The sequence below is a fragment of the Miscanthus floridulus genome, chromosome 4 (genome assembly GCF_019320115.1).
Source record: "Miscanthus floridulus cultivar M001 chromosome 4, ASM1932011v1, whole genome shotgun sequence".
NCBI classification, from domain to species: Eukaryota; Viridiplantae; Streptophyta; class Magnoliopsida; order Poales; family Poaceae; genus Miscanthus; species Miscanthus floridulus.
In genome coordinates, this window is record NC_089583.1 from 46,319,783 (window position 1) to 46,333,079 (window position 13,297).

Below are 13,297 nucleotides of genomic sequence, written 5' to 3' on the forward strand. Positions count from 1 at the left end.
GAACCTCACCTTGTCGTGCTCCAACTTGGAGCTACCCTTCCATCGGGTCAATAAGACCGGGTTGGCATGCGCTGATGGCAAGCCAGCCATCTAGAGCAGCTTGGGTCGATTCCTTGCACCGATAGCTTTGCCTCCACCTGCTAATTACCCTATGCACTGCTACCGAAGCGCTACCACCGCCTAGCCTTCCCTGATGTGGCCTTGCCACCGCCATGCACCACCGCACCATCCATGCGCATGCGGCCAGCCAGGCTCGGGCTGTTTCTAGTTGAACCACCACCTTGATTGGTTCTGTGGTGAGTTACTTGAGCTCACTGCCTAGCCCTATTCCTCTAGCTTTGTTGTGACTCACCGAAACGCCACCGCCGTGGTTGTAGGATCTCCGCCGCCATGGTCCGACCTCACTGTAGCATCCCCGCTCACGTTTCCTTCGCCACGCTTTGCGTTCACTCCTAGGTAAGGGTCAGCTCTGTAGTTATGGTGGGGAAGGTCTGATGTGGCCGACGTAGCCACCGATGCCAGCGTCGCCATGCCGGAGCGCGCGCATGGGTGTCGGGGGTATCGCTATTGTGGAGGTAGCCATTTCTGAGGGTGTAGCTGTAAGATAGTAAACTGACATAATAGTGCACTTAGCGCTCGTGTGATTACAGAGTAGTCTGAGGGCATTTTTGCATATTGACTGGCGCGCGTGGGTCCTACCCGCCATGGGTCGTCGTCGTCCGGCTGGGCCGCGCCGTGTCCGCAAGCATTGCGCCAAGTTGGGCCGAGCCGCTCGCGTTGGGCCATGAGATAGAAATCAGTTTTCATTTTTCCAGTAAATTCGTGAATGTTTATTCAATATTAGTTGAGCTAAACTTTGATAAATTGTAGTAAATTTTGTAGATGTCCAAAAATAGTGAGACCAAGTTTGTTAGGTTCACAAAAATACCATCTACATGTTAGTGTAGTTAGATTACAGTTATCTATGATAATGGTAGGTTCATAAATTCAAACTAGAGAGCTTAGCATTATATAGATTAATATTTGTAGGAATTTTTTTGGCAAATTGGTGATAGATATAGCTATGAGATTTTTACAGTAGGTTCACTAGATTATTATGTACTTGATGTAAATTTTGTAGCCTTAGAGTAGGTTGATAAATAGAGTAGCTATTATCCTTGTTTTATCGTATATAAAGTAAATCAGTATTAGGAGTAAGAATACCGTTAGTTGTTATGGTAAGGTATGTCATGCTTCATACTTGTTAGTGGTAACAGTAGGTAGCTTAGCACTTTAGTTGGTAGAACTCACTTAGTAGTTTGATAGATGTATTCTTATTTTAAGAGTTGTTGTTGCCATAATGCTAAGTGTTGAATCATCATTTCATGCATATAGATCACGAGTTGGTAGAGTTCGTGCCGGTGGACGAACAGAAGTACGAGTAGGTCATCGAGGAGTATGAGGAGGAGATCCTCATGCAGGAGGAAGCCCCAGAGCCTTTTGGTGCTGACTTTCCTGACCCGTCGCCTGCCCAAGGCAAGCCTCGGTGCATAACCCCTATTTTATGATCACTGAATATATATATATATATATATGATGTGCATTTAAGTTACAAGCATTTTATGGAAACTACATGCATAAATATATCTACCCATGAGTCTTACTAGTATAGGTCGAGTAGTTGCTATGCTCAGGATATCGGTAGCATGAGTAACCTGTTGTTACTCGCAAATAGGTGATAAATATGATCACTCATGATAAAATGGTGGAAAGGAAAATGGTGACTGGGTAGGTATATGGTGACCGGGCAGGGATATGGTGACAGAGCATGAGTAACCTGCTGTTATTCTACACTCTAACATTTGGTAATGTAATAATGTAATTTTTAAGAACTTCTGATGTATAAAATGGACAAGTATTGTAACTCGTTCTCATTATTGGATCCTTGGAAAAATGTGGATCTTTCGGGTTCTCCTTTGGGGTGTGCCCGATGGATACCACCCGATGTAGCTCGCTTTCGGGGTGCTTAGTGTCTGGTGGAAGACGAGCGCCTCCGTAAGTGTGCTATTTTAGGCAGTTCTACCATAGTTGGTACTAGAGCCAATAATGGTTACGAGTTTCATCACTTTTTTCAAAACTAAAAATTTGACCAACAAAAGCTTTGCGAAAAGTAGGATGCGATTAAATTATGTGAATAAGTATAAGCCCTAGCAATATGGTCTATCTAGCATAACAGCACTGGTTCTATCTAATCAGTTTTCTACAGGTACATTGACTTATGTTGCGTAAGGAATCGATTAGTATATGGAAAGTGAGTTTGCGATGTGCCAAAAATTTTATGAATGCCGCTATATTCTGGCTTGCGTGAATGTATAGGACGATACATGCATCATGATAATAGCATCTTGCTTAAACTAAATCCCCCTACACGTATAATTGGATTAGTAAATTGATAGGATTAACTAAGAGAATGCTTTAATAAATGTGTTGTTATTTCTCTAAGCCCTTGCTTCTGATCAGGAAGGTTGTTCTAAATGGATGGTTTCTATCTCTTATAGATGAATCTAAGGTCTGGACGTGGGAGCACCAGTGCTGGAGTGGCTCACCATCTTGGCGAGGGCCAATGCGAGAGTGGCCAGGCCAATGAGCATGGCAGTAGGGGGAGTCAGGAGGCTCCACTTCTAGCTCCTCATCATTTCCTGCCACCGCCACTGCCACCACCAATGATGCATGCTGAGATGATGGCGGAATTGATGGCTGCTCACCGTGAGTCAGCCCGTTCCATGGAGTTAATGGCACAAGCTATCGATGGCTTTGCCCGCGGAGGCCACGGGGGCAATGGCGGGAATGGGGGTGCGCACCGTCTAGAGGGGCCCTCCTCTTACTAGGATTTCCTTAAGACCCACCCGCCCACTTTCACACCAATAGATGAGCCCATGGATGCGGAGCACTGGCTTCGCATTCTGGTGCAGAAGTTTCTGTTGCTCAACGTGGTCGACGAGCAGAAAGTGCGCTTTGTAGTGCAACAACTATTGGGGTCCACGAGTGCATGGTGGGATACCTCCCATGCCATGCAGCAACCAGATCATCTAGCAACCTGGCAGGAGTTCACCACAGCATTTAGAGAGTTCTATATTCCTGATGGTGTCATCAATCAGAAGCTGACTGAGTTCCTAGAACTGTGACAAGGAAGTATGATAGTGATGGACTGTGTTAATAAGTTCAATCATTTTTCCCAGTATGCTAGCATTCATGTGGACACTGACGAGAAGAAGAAGGACCGTTTCTTTCATGACCTCTCTTATATCCTTCAGGAGAAGCTATACACTATGAACTATCAGACTTTCAGGGCAATGATGAATGCTGCCATCGCCATGGAGGGCTTGCAGCGGGATTCCTAGGTAGAGTGGAAGAGGAAGCGAGTGGCTGTGGGGTCTTCTAGCCACCCTCATACTTAGAAGGTACAGGTTGTCTGGCGAGGGCCCTATCAATCATCAGGTAGGCCTTTATTTTGGCAGCTCCAGCAGACTTCTTAGACTTCTTCCACACAGAACCATGCACCCACTCAGCAGGTGCGGCCCCAGCAGCCTCAGGGACAGTAGGTCCCACCTCACCATGTGTTTGGAAATAAGCCTGGCGCTTGCTTCAAGTGTGGCAAAGATGGCCACTATGCCCAGGAGTGTCCCCAGAACCAGCCAGCTCAGTCTACTCAACCATCGGTGAACTCTAGGCTAGTTAGGAGGACCGTGATCAAGAAGAAAGTGCCCAACAGATCTGGACAGGTGCATTTCATAGATGTTGAGAAGATATTGCAGTAGGAACAGGTGATGGCTGGTATGTTTACCATCAATTCCTATCTAGCTTATGTGTTGTTTGATTCTAGTGCATCACATTCTTTTATGAGCATGGGATTTATGGACCAGCACAACTTACCACTTATGGCTATACTATATGCCTATAGAACCCGTACGGCGGGTTCACAAATGTTCATCAATACCCGAACAGACATAGTAAGCTTGGTATTAGCCACCCACATTTACCACCTATAGTTCATGGTAATGCCTAGGCAAGACATTGATGCTATTCTTGGAATGAACTAGTTGCGGGTGTATGAGGTAGTCTTAGATTTGAAGTGTAGAAGTGTCGAGTTATGGCTTCCTTCTTCTGACGATAGGATGTCTCTTCTTGTACCCTCAGATCTAGTCTTACATGTTCCTGCCCATGCTAAAGCCTCTCTTGATCTTACCCCCATCCCTATGGTATGTGAGTTCCCGGATGTTTTTCCTAAAGATCTTCCTGGGTTGCCACCGGACAGAGAGGTGGAATTCTCCATTGATTTAGAGCCTGGTACTGCTCCTATCTCCCGACGCCCATACCACATGGCTCCAAGGGAATTGGCTGAGATGAAGAAGCAACTAGAAGAGTTGATGGAAAAAGGTTTCATCCATCCTAGTTCTTCACCATGAGGTTGCCTAGCCATTTTTGTGAAGAAAAAGGATGGTACTCTGCGGATGTGTGTGGATTACCACCCCCTTAATGCGGTAACAGTTAAGAACAAGTATCCTTTGCCCCGCATAGATACCTTGTTCGATCAACTAGCTGGTGCCAAGGTGTTCTCGAAGATTGACCTCCGATTAGGCTATCATCAGATCAAGATCAGACCACATGATATACCAAAGACAACTTTTTCTACTAGGTATGGGATGTATGAGTACCTAGTGATGTCTTTTGGTCTCACCAATGCTCCTGCCTTCTTCATGTACCTGATGAATTCAGTCTTTATGCTAGAGCTAGATAAGTTTATTGTAGTATTCATTGATGATATCCTGATATATTCTAAGAATGATGAAGAGCTTGCCCAACACCTTCGGATAGTACTTGCTCGACTAAGGGAGCACAAGCTGTATGCTAAATTCAGCAAGTGTGAATTTTGGTTAGATCGAGTGCAGTTTTTAGGGCATATGTTGACACCTGATGGCATTTCAGTAGATCCCAGCAAGGTGCAAGATGTGTTGGATTGGAAGTCTCCCAAGTCTATGCACTAGATTCGTCAATTCCTTGGTCTAGCTAGGTACTATCGACGTTTCATCCTGGATTTTCCAAGGTAGCTCAGCCAATGACCAAGCTGCTTCAAAAAGAAGCTAAGTTTGACTAAAGCCCAGCCTGTGAAGAAGCCTTCCAAGCTTTGAAGACATTCCTGACCACTGCTCCTGTGTTGGCCCAACCAGATATTGACTGAACTTTTAATGTATATTGTGATGCCTCGAAGATGGGGTTAGGATATGTGCTTATGCAAGATGGGCATGTGATAGCTTATGCTTCACGCCAACTGAAAAAGCATGAAGTAAATTACCCCACCCATGACTTAGAGTTGGCTGCTGTTGTCCACGCTCTAAAGATTTGGAGGCACTATCTATTGGGCAACAAAGTGCATATTTTCACAGATCACAAGAGCCTCAAGTATATTTTCACTCAGTCTGAGCTGAATATGAGGCAAAGGAGGTGGTTAGAATTGATAAAGGATTATTACTTGGAAGTTCATTATCACCCAGGAAAGGCCAATGTAGTGGCCGATGCTTTGAGCCAAAAGTCACATCAGGTTGAGGAAACAACTTTGTCTCTCAACCATGCAGAAGTGCTGGCTCACATTGCCTTGACCTTAGAGTTGCTTGAGCAGATTATCCTAGAGCAAAGGCAAGACCCCCGAAGAAATTCCACACATCAGAAAATTGATGGTCGAAGGGCGTGGTCCTTACTTTAGCATTGATGATCATGGTGTGGTGTAGTACAAGAATAGATTGGTGGTTCCATCCCATGAGGGGTTAAAAAGGAAGATTTTGAATGAAGCCCATCATTCAAAGCTGTCCATTAATCCTGTCAGCAACAAAATGTACCATGATCTGCGCCATTTGTACTGGTGGCCCAACATGAAGTAGGACATCACCCGACACGTCACGGAGTGCAACACTTGTGGTAGAGTTAAAGCAAATCATATGCGTACTCTAGGTTATTTGCAGCCCTTGCCTATTCATGTATGGAAGTGGGAAGATATCTCCATGGACTTTGTGGTGGGTTTGCCCTACACATCCAAAGGCTATGATTCTATTTGGGTCATTGTGGACCGTCTCACCAAATCTACTCACTTTATCCCAGTGGACACTATATATATAGCCAAGAAGTATGCTGAGATATATTTGATTGGATTGTGACCCTACATGGAGTTCCCCTTACTATCATCTCTGATAGAGGGTTAGTTTTTGTCTCTCGTTTCTAGGAGCAACTACAACACTGTCTGGGTACTCATCTCCTTAGAAGCTCAGCATATCACCCACAAACTGATGGCCAAACTGAAAGGGTGAACCAGGTGCTCGAAGATATGTTGATAGCTTGTGCCATTTCCTTCCCTAAAAAGTGGGATGAATGCCTGAAGTTAGCCAATTTTTCTTACAATAATAGCTACCAAGAAAGCATTCGCATGGCACCCTTTGAAGCTCTATATGGGAAGAAGTGTAGAACACCACTGAACTGGGTTGAAGTGGGAGACCATGGATACTTTGGGCCTGACTTCATCAAAGCAGCTCGAGAGGAAGTAAGCATTATTTGAAGTCACTTGAAGGCAGCTCAGAGCAGACAGAAAGCTTATACAGACAACTGAAGAAGGCCCTTAGAGTTTGTAGCTAGGAATTATGTGTATCTCAAGGTGTCTCCTATGAGAGGGGTGCACCGGTTGATATCCATGGCAAGCTAGCCCCTCGATATGTGGGTCCTTACCAGGTGTTGGAGTAGTGTGGCCTAGTTGCTTATCGTCTCTAGCTTCCTGATATTTTATCCATGGTACACAATGTGTTTTATGTATTGCAATTGAAGAAATGTTTGTGGGCTCCTTATGAAGCAGTAGAAATTGAAGGACTACCACTCCAGCCTGATTTGACTTATGTTGAGCACCCCGTCAAAATCCTAGACGAGAAAGAAAGAGTGACCAGGAATAGTGTGGTAAAGTTCTACAAAGTGCAATGGCAAAACCATTCAAAGGATGAGGCCACGTGGGAACAAGAGAGTTACCTATTGAAGCATTACCCCCACCTCCTCTCTGGTTCTGATAGTTAGTTGCTGCATCGAAATGTAATTTCTATCTCCTTCTCACACTAGGCACATGAAATCTTGGGTCGAGATTTTATTTTAGGGGGGTAGATTTATAACACCCTCGGTGTTACATTGTATAATTTTTGCCAAAACACCACATGAGCATCATACTTATGTGTAATATAGGGTATAAATCAATATACGACACTTGAAATGTTCATCTAAAACAAGAAACAAATGCTACATTTCATGTCGCTTTATATCATTTAGGGTTCTAAGTGAATTTTTATCGAACAAAAATGCTATAGAACGCTTATGCAAAACTTTGATAAAGTTCATAGTATGAACTTCGTAGGCGATGATAAAATACGTGCGGTCGAGGACGGGGTTCGCTAGCTAGTGTATCAAGTAGCTCGGGAATGGAATTCGACGCGAAACCGTTTGAAGCTTCGTCAATTCTCGTAAGTCTAAAAATGGGTCGACGAAGCTAGGTTCGACAATTTTTATGGGCGAAATGGGTTAAGTAGTGGCATGATCTTAGGGTTTGTTTTAGAAGCCTGATGCACCATCTCTAACATAAAATAGCTGGTTTAGCTACGGGATCATCGGGTAGGATTTTTAAATAGCTTTAAAAAGCGTGCAAGTCACATATTTTGAACGGAGCCAGCGCTGGCCGCGGTCACCCTACTCGGCACTCGGCGTTGTCGTGTCGGCCACCGGTGCGCATGCACGACCGCGCACATGGCTCCGCGCTGCTGGCCACGACCAGCTGCTACTGCGCCCTAGCACCCACATGCACGCGCACTGCACCGGTGGGCCTGGTTGCTTCTGCCTGCCGTCGTGTTCGCCTGCGCCTTCTGCTCACTGCTGCCTCATTGAACTGGTGTCGTCACTCGCCAAGCGCGCTCATGTGCACCACCTACGTGGCCACTATTGCCATTGACGCCTTGTGGCTACACGCGCGTGGGGTGGCTGCCTAACTTTGCCATCACATCCATGTCCGCTGCCACATTACGTTGCTGTTTTCCCTGACCTGCCATCCTCTGTGGCGCTCAGTGCCGAGCCGCTGTCGGCTTGCATGCTGGGCAGTGTGACCAACATCTTGTGCATGCCTTGTTGTTCCCCTTCACTGTGCATGCTTGTGCTTTGCGTTGACGGCCACGACAGCACCGAGCCAAGCCGTGCCTAACTTCCCTGTTCCTCAGTCACCATGTCTCCAGGACCGCTCCTCCAAATTCGCCGTAGCGGAGCTACCACAGTGTAATTAACTCCGTCCTCAGCTTTGCTGTGTAGCCAGACACCCAACCGACCCCACCTTATAGTGAACCTCTCCTTGCCAAGCTCCAATTTGGAGCTGCGGTTCCGCCAGGTCAATAAGACCGGGTTGGCATGCGCTGATGGCAAGCTAGCCATCCAGAGTAGCTTGGGTCGATTCCTTGCACCGATAGCTTTGCCTCCACCTACTAATCACCCTACGCACCGCTGCCGAAGCGCTACCACTGCCCAGCCTTCCCTGACATGGCCTTGCCACCACCGTGCGCCGCCGCAACATCCATGCACACGCAGCCAGCCAGGCTCGGGCCGTTTCCGGTCGAACCACCACCTCGATTGGTTCCATGGTGAGTTACTTGAGCTCACTAGCTAGCCCTATTCCACTAGCTTTGTTGTGACTCACCAGAATGCCACTGCCATGGTTGCAGGATCTCTATCGTTGTGGTCCGACCTCACTGCAGCGTCCCCACTCGTGTTTCCTTCACCGCGCTTCGTGTTCACTCCTAGGTAAGGGTCGGCTCTGTAGTTAGGGTGGAGAAGGTCTGATGTGGCCGGCGTAGCCACCGGTGCCAGCGCCACCGCGCCAGAGCACATGCGTGGGTGTCGGGGGTATCGCTGTTGTGGAGGTAGGCATTTCTAAGGGTGTAGCTGTAAGATAGTAGACTGGCAGAATAGTGCGCTTAGTGCTCGTGTGATTACGGAGTAGTCCGAGGGCATTTCGGCATATTGAACGGCGCGCGCGGGTCCTACCCACCGTGGGCCATCATCGTCCGGTTGGGCCATGCCCCTGCGTGGGCCGCGCCGTGCGCGCGCGCGTTGCACCAGGTTGGGCCAAGCCGCAAGCGTTGGGCCACGAGATAGAAATCAGTTTTCATTTTTCTAGTAAATTCGTGAATGTTTATTCAATATTAGTTGAGCTGAACTTTGATAGTAAATCTTATAGATGTCCAAAAATAGTGAGACTAAGTTTGTTAGGTTCACAAAAATACCATCTACATGTTAGTGTAGTTAGATTATAGTTATCTGTGACAATGGTAGGTTCATAAATTCAAACTAGAGAGCTTAGTATTATGTAGATTAATATTTGTAGGAATTTTTGTAGCAAATTGGTGATAGATATAGCTATGAGATTTTTATAGTAGGTTCATTAGATTATTATGTACTTGCTATAAATTTTATAGCCTTAGAGTAGGTTGATAAATAGAGTAGCTATTATCCTTGTTTTATCGTATATAGAGTAAATCAGTATTAGGAGTAAGAATACCGTTAGTTGCTATGGTAAGGTATGTCATGCTTCATACTTGTTAGTGGTAATAGTAGGTAGCTTAGCACTTTAGTTGGTAGAACTCACTTAGTAGTTTGATAGATGTATTCTTATTTTAAGAGTTACTATTGTCGTAATGCTAAGTGTTGCATCATCATTTCATGCATATAGATCATGAGTTGGTAGAGTTCGTGTCGGTGGACGAACAGGAGTACGAGGAGGTCATCGAGGAGTACGAGGAGGAGATCCTCATGCGGGAAGAAGCCCCAGAGCCTTTTGGTGCTGACTTTGCTGACCCGTCGCCTGCCCAAGGCAAGCCCCGGAGCATAACCTCTATTTTATGATCACTGGATATATATATATATGATGTGCATTTAAGTTACATGCATTTTATGGAAACTACATGCATAAATATATCTACCCATGAGTCCTACTAGTATAGGTCGAGTAGTTGCTATGCTTAGGATATCGATAGCGTGAGTAACATGCCGTTACTCGCAAATAGGTGATAAATATGATCACTCATGATAAAATGGTGGAAAGGAAAATGGTGACCGGGCAAGGATATGGTTTGGGTACTGGTGGGTGTAAAGGGTTGTGTCCTGTGGCCAACAGGGCATAGCTCGGTTATATTTTTCCCTGTCTATGTCAATTAAGGACTGATCATTGCATATGGCTCTAGGCAAGTCACAGACTTATTATCCTGAGCACATACTTGGGTATGGGCGCAGGGAAGACTCGTTGCTCTCTTGTCATTGATCTGGCTCTTTCCGAACTGACTGATTGGAGGTAGGGATGGTGGAGGTCCTTGCACCGCACTGAGTTCGGGACTCATGAGTGGGGGCTTGGAGTCCAAGTTTGGATGGGGACCTAGACACCCAGGATAGGAGGGTGATGGGTTAGTCCTGCTTGTGCCTAGGGTACAAGCGGGGCGTGTGTTTTTGGGGTATCCAGCTGGGGGCATTGATTCATGAATCGTGGGGAAATCCGGTACGGCTTGTCTGCAGTTTAACACCGTAGTAAGAACTGAAATATGAAAGATGATGAAATGGAACTGATTGCTCAACTCTTGCTTGAAAGTAGAACAGGTGCTTATATAGGCTGGGTAGATAATAACTTAATACGACTGATAATAATAATATAAATAAGGACTCACTATTAGTATTACTTTCTGCCAAAAGAAAACCAACAAACCATAAAGCTTATCATATTCCTTGGAGTCGGGAAATTATTCCCACTAGTCGGATAAGTCTTGCGAGTACATTGTGTACTCAGGGTTTATTTACCCCTGTTGCAGGTAATGCATGAGAAGTACTCTTGTGTGGAGGATTTTTCTGGTGGGCTCAGACGGAACCTCGTTTCTTCTCGCTAGACGTTTATTTCTAAATTCCGTTGTTTATTATTCCTCACTCTGTCATTTGGTAATGTAATAATGTAATTTTTAAGAACTTCTAATGTATGAAATGGACAAGTATTATAACTCATTCTCATTATTGGATCCTTGGAAAAATATGGATCTTTCGGGTTCTCCCTTGGGGTGTGCCCGACGGATACCGCCCGCTGTAGCTCGCTTTCGGGGTGCTTAGTGTCTGGTGGAAGACGAGCACCTCCGTAAGTGTGCTATTTCGGGTGGTTCTGCCACAAACCTTTTGGTCCCTCTCCCCATAAAGCTCATCCTCGAGGTGGTCGATATGCTGTCGAGCGTCGGCGTGCTCCTAGCAAGCTAGGTCAATCCCCGTGCGGAGCTCCTCTATGGCCCGGAGCAAATCATCCTGCTCCTTCCGTAGCCGCTCGGCCTCCATGGTTTCCATACACACCCTCTCGATTAGGGCCATAAGCTTCTCCTCGGCCTCATGGGCGTCATCACGAGTGTCCTTCTCCCTGACTCAGAGGTCAGCCATCTCCCAGGCGGCAGGGGCAAGCTCAGCCACCTCCTGACAGGCAGCAACGAGCTGTGCGACCAACCCCTCACTCTGTCGCATCTTCTCAGTAAGGAACTAGGACTTCTCCTAGCTGCTGGCCATAAGGATCTGCAAATAAGACAAGACTTAGAGGCGTGGAAAGAGAACATGAAGGTCGGAAGCACGGTCATATCATACCTGACCAACTGGGGCAACAATGTCGCACATCGAGCTCATCATGGTGCTCAGGGCGCGAACCGCGTCCCCAACCTCCGTGTGGATGCTCCCCCATTCCCTCTCCTCTGTTGCTTCATCGAGGGTAGCCACCTGAACCAGAGACCGGGACATCCCTGTGCCGACCTCAAGCAGTGCCGACCTCTCTTGCGGCGGTAGCTCCTCCAGAGCGTCTCCTCTAGCGATAGATGGGGCAGGTGACGCGGACACAGAGGCCTGCCCTATCGCCACATCTATGAAAGATGTGTCAGGTGTGCCCCCTTCCTTCCACCCCGCCGCGGACATGGCCACCTGCACGGACAAAGGCTTCGGCCGTGCCACCTCCGCCTATGACATCGAGGACATGACCGGCCGTGCCATGCCAACCATGGGCGCCCTAGACGCGCCCTCCTCTACCTGCTCTCCCATGGACACAGCCATCGGTTGTGCCTCCCCGGTCGACACCGTGGCTGCCCCAACGCCACTCACACTCACCACCAGCGCGGCGCTAGCTGGCTCCTGTCGCGTTTCCCAATCCATGGTTTTTCCTCAAAGAAAGGCAACGAGCCTTTAGGACCAGCCAAACGGACCCAAAAACTATATGGATTGACTGCTAAGAGTCTAGAGTCGGTCACCAGCTAACCCATGCTGGACCCCCCCCCAAATGGGAAGTTGGGGCCCCACTCAGACTAGCCCGTTAATAGCTCACCGAGCACAATGTTTCGTCCATTGAGGAAAAACATGGCATGGCTCAGCCCCTCCATTTTATTGAAAAAATGCTTGAGGGATGATGATCACAAAGACGAGCCGACCCTCGACTGGACCCCTGCTACGCGTGGGGGCTCGAGGGAAGTTGGACTCACAAGGAGACCAAATGCGCAGTCGCAGTACGACGGCGAACCGATCGGATCCTAGGGGACCAGAATCAAGAAAAATCTTTTCGACCTCTCGAATCCTACGGTTACATGCCCCCAAGAAGACCGATCGTGACAAAAGGGAATCGTCATCCTACCAGGACACGCCGTGGGCTATAAAAAGAAGGCCAAGGCCCTCAGAGTCCTCCCGTCCAGAAAAGCCTCCAAAGGAGTATTCTACTCCTCCGCAGGCTCGGGGGCTACTGTCGGGTATCGATATTAGGGATACCGAAAGCAACGAAGTTAGTGCCCATGCTGACTTTCCCGGATAGATCGAGATGTATTAAAAGGTCTTGCCCGAGCCCAAGGCCGCGGGCTCCGTCTCGCCCGACCTCAAGACCACGGGCTCCGTCTCGCCCGACCCCAAGGACGCGGGTTCTGTCTCGCCCAAGGCCACGGGCTCCGTCTCGCTCGACCCCTTGGGTGCGAGCTCCGTCTCGCCCGACCTCGAGAACGCGGGTTCCATCTCGTCCGACGGGGACCCATACTGCCATCAACCATGCTAGGTCCAAGCGTATGGGCCTGGGTCAAAACTCTGACGCCAGCGAAGAGGCTGGCATGCCTCGATGTAACCGTGGCCATGACGGGTCATACCTGGGGATTTACTCAAGAACAGTGTCGGACGTGCTGGTGTTGTTCTGCTCAATCCTCGTACGGACGCTGACAGGCGC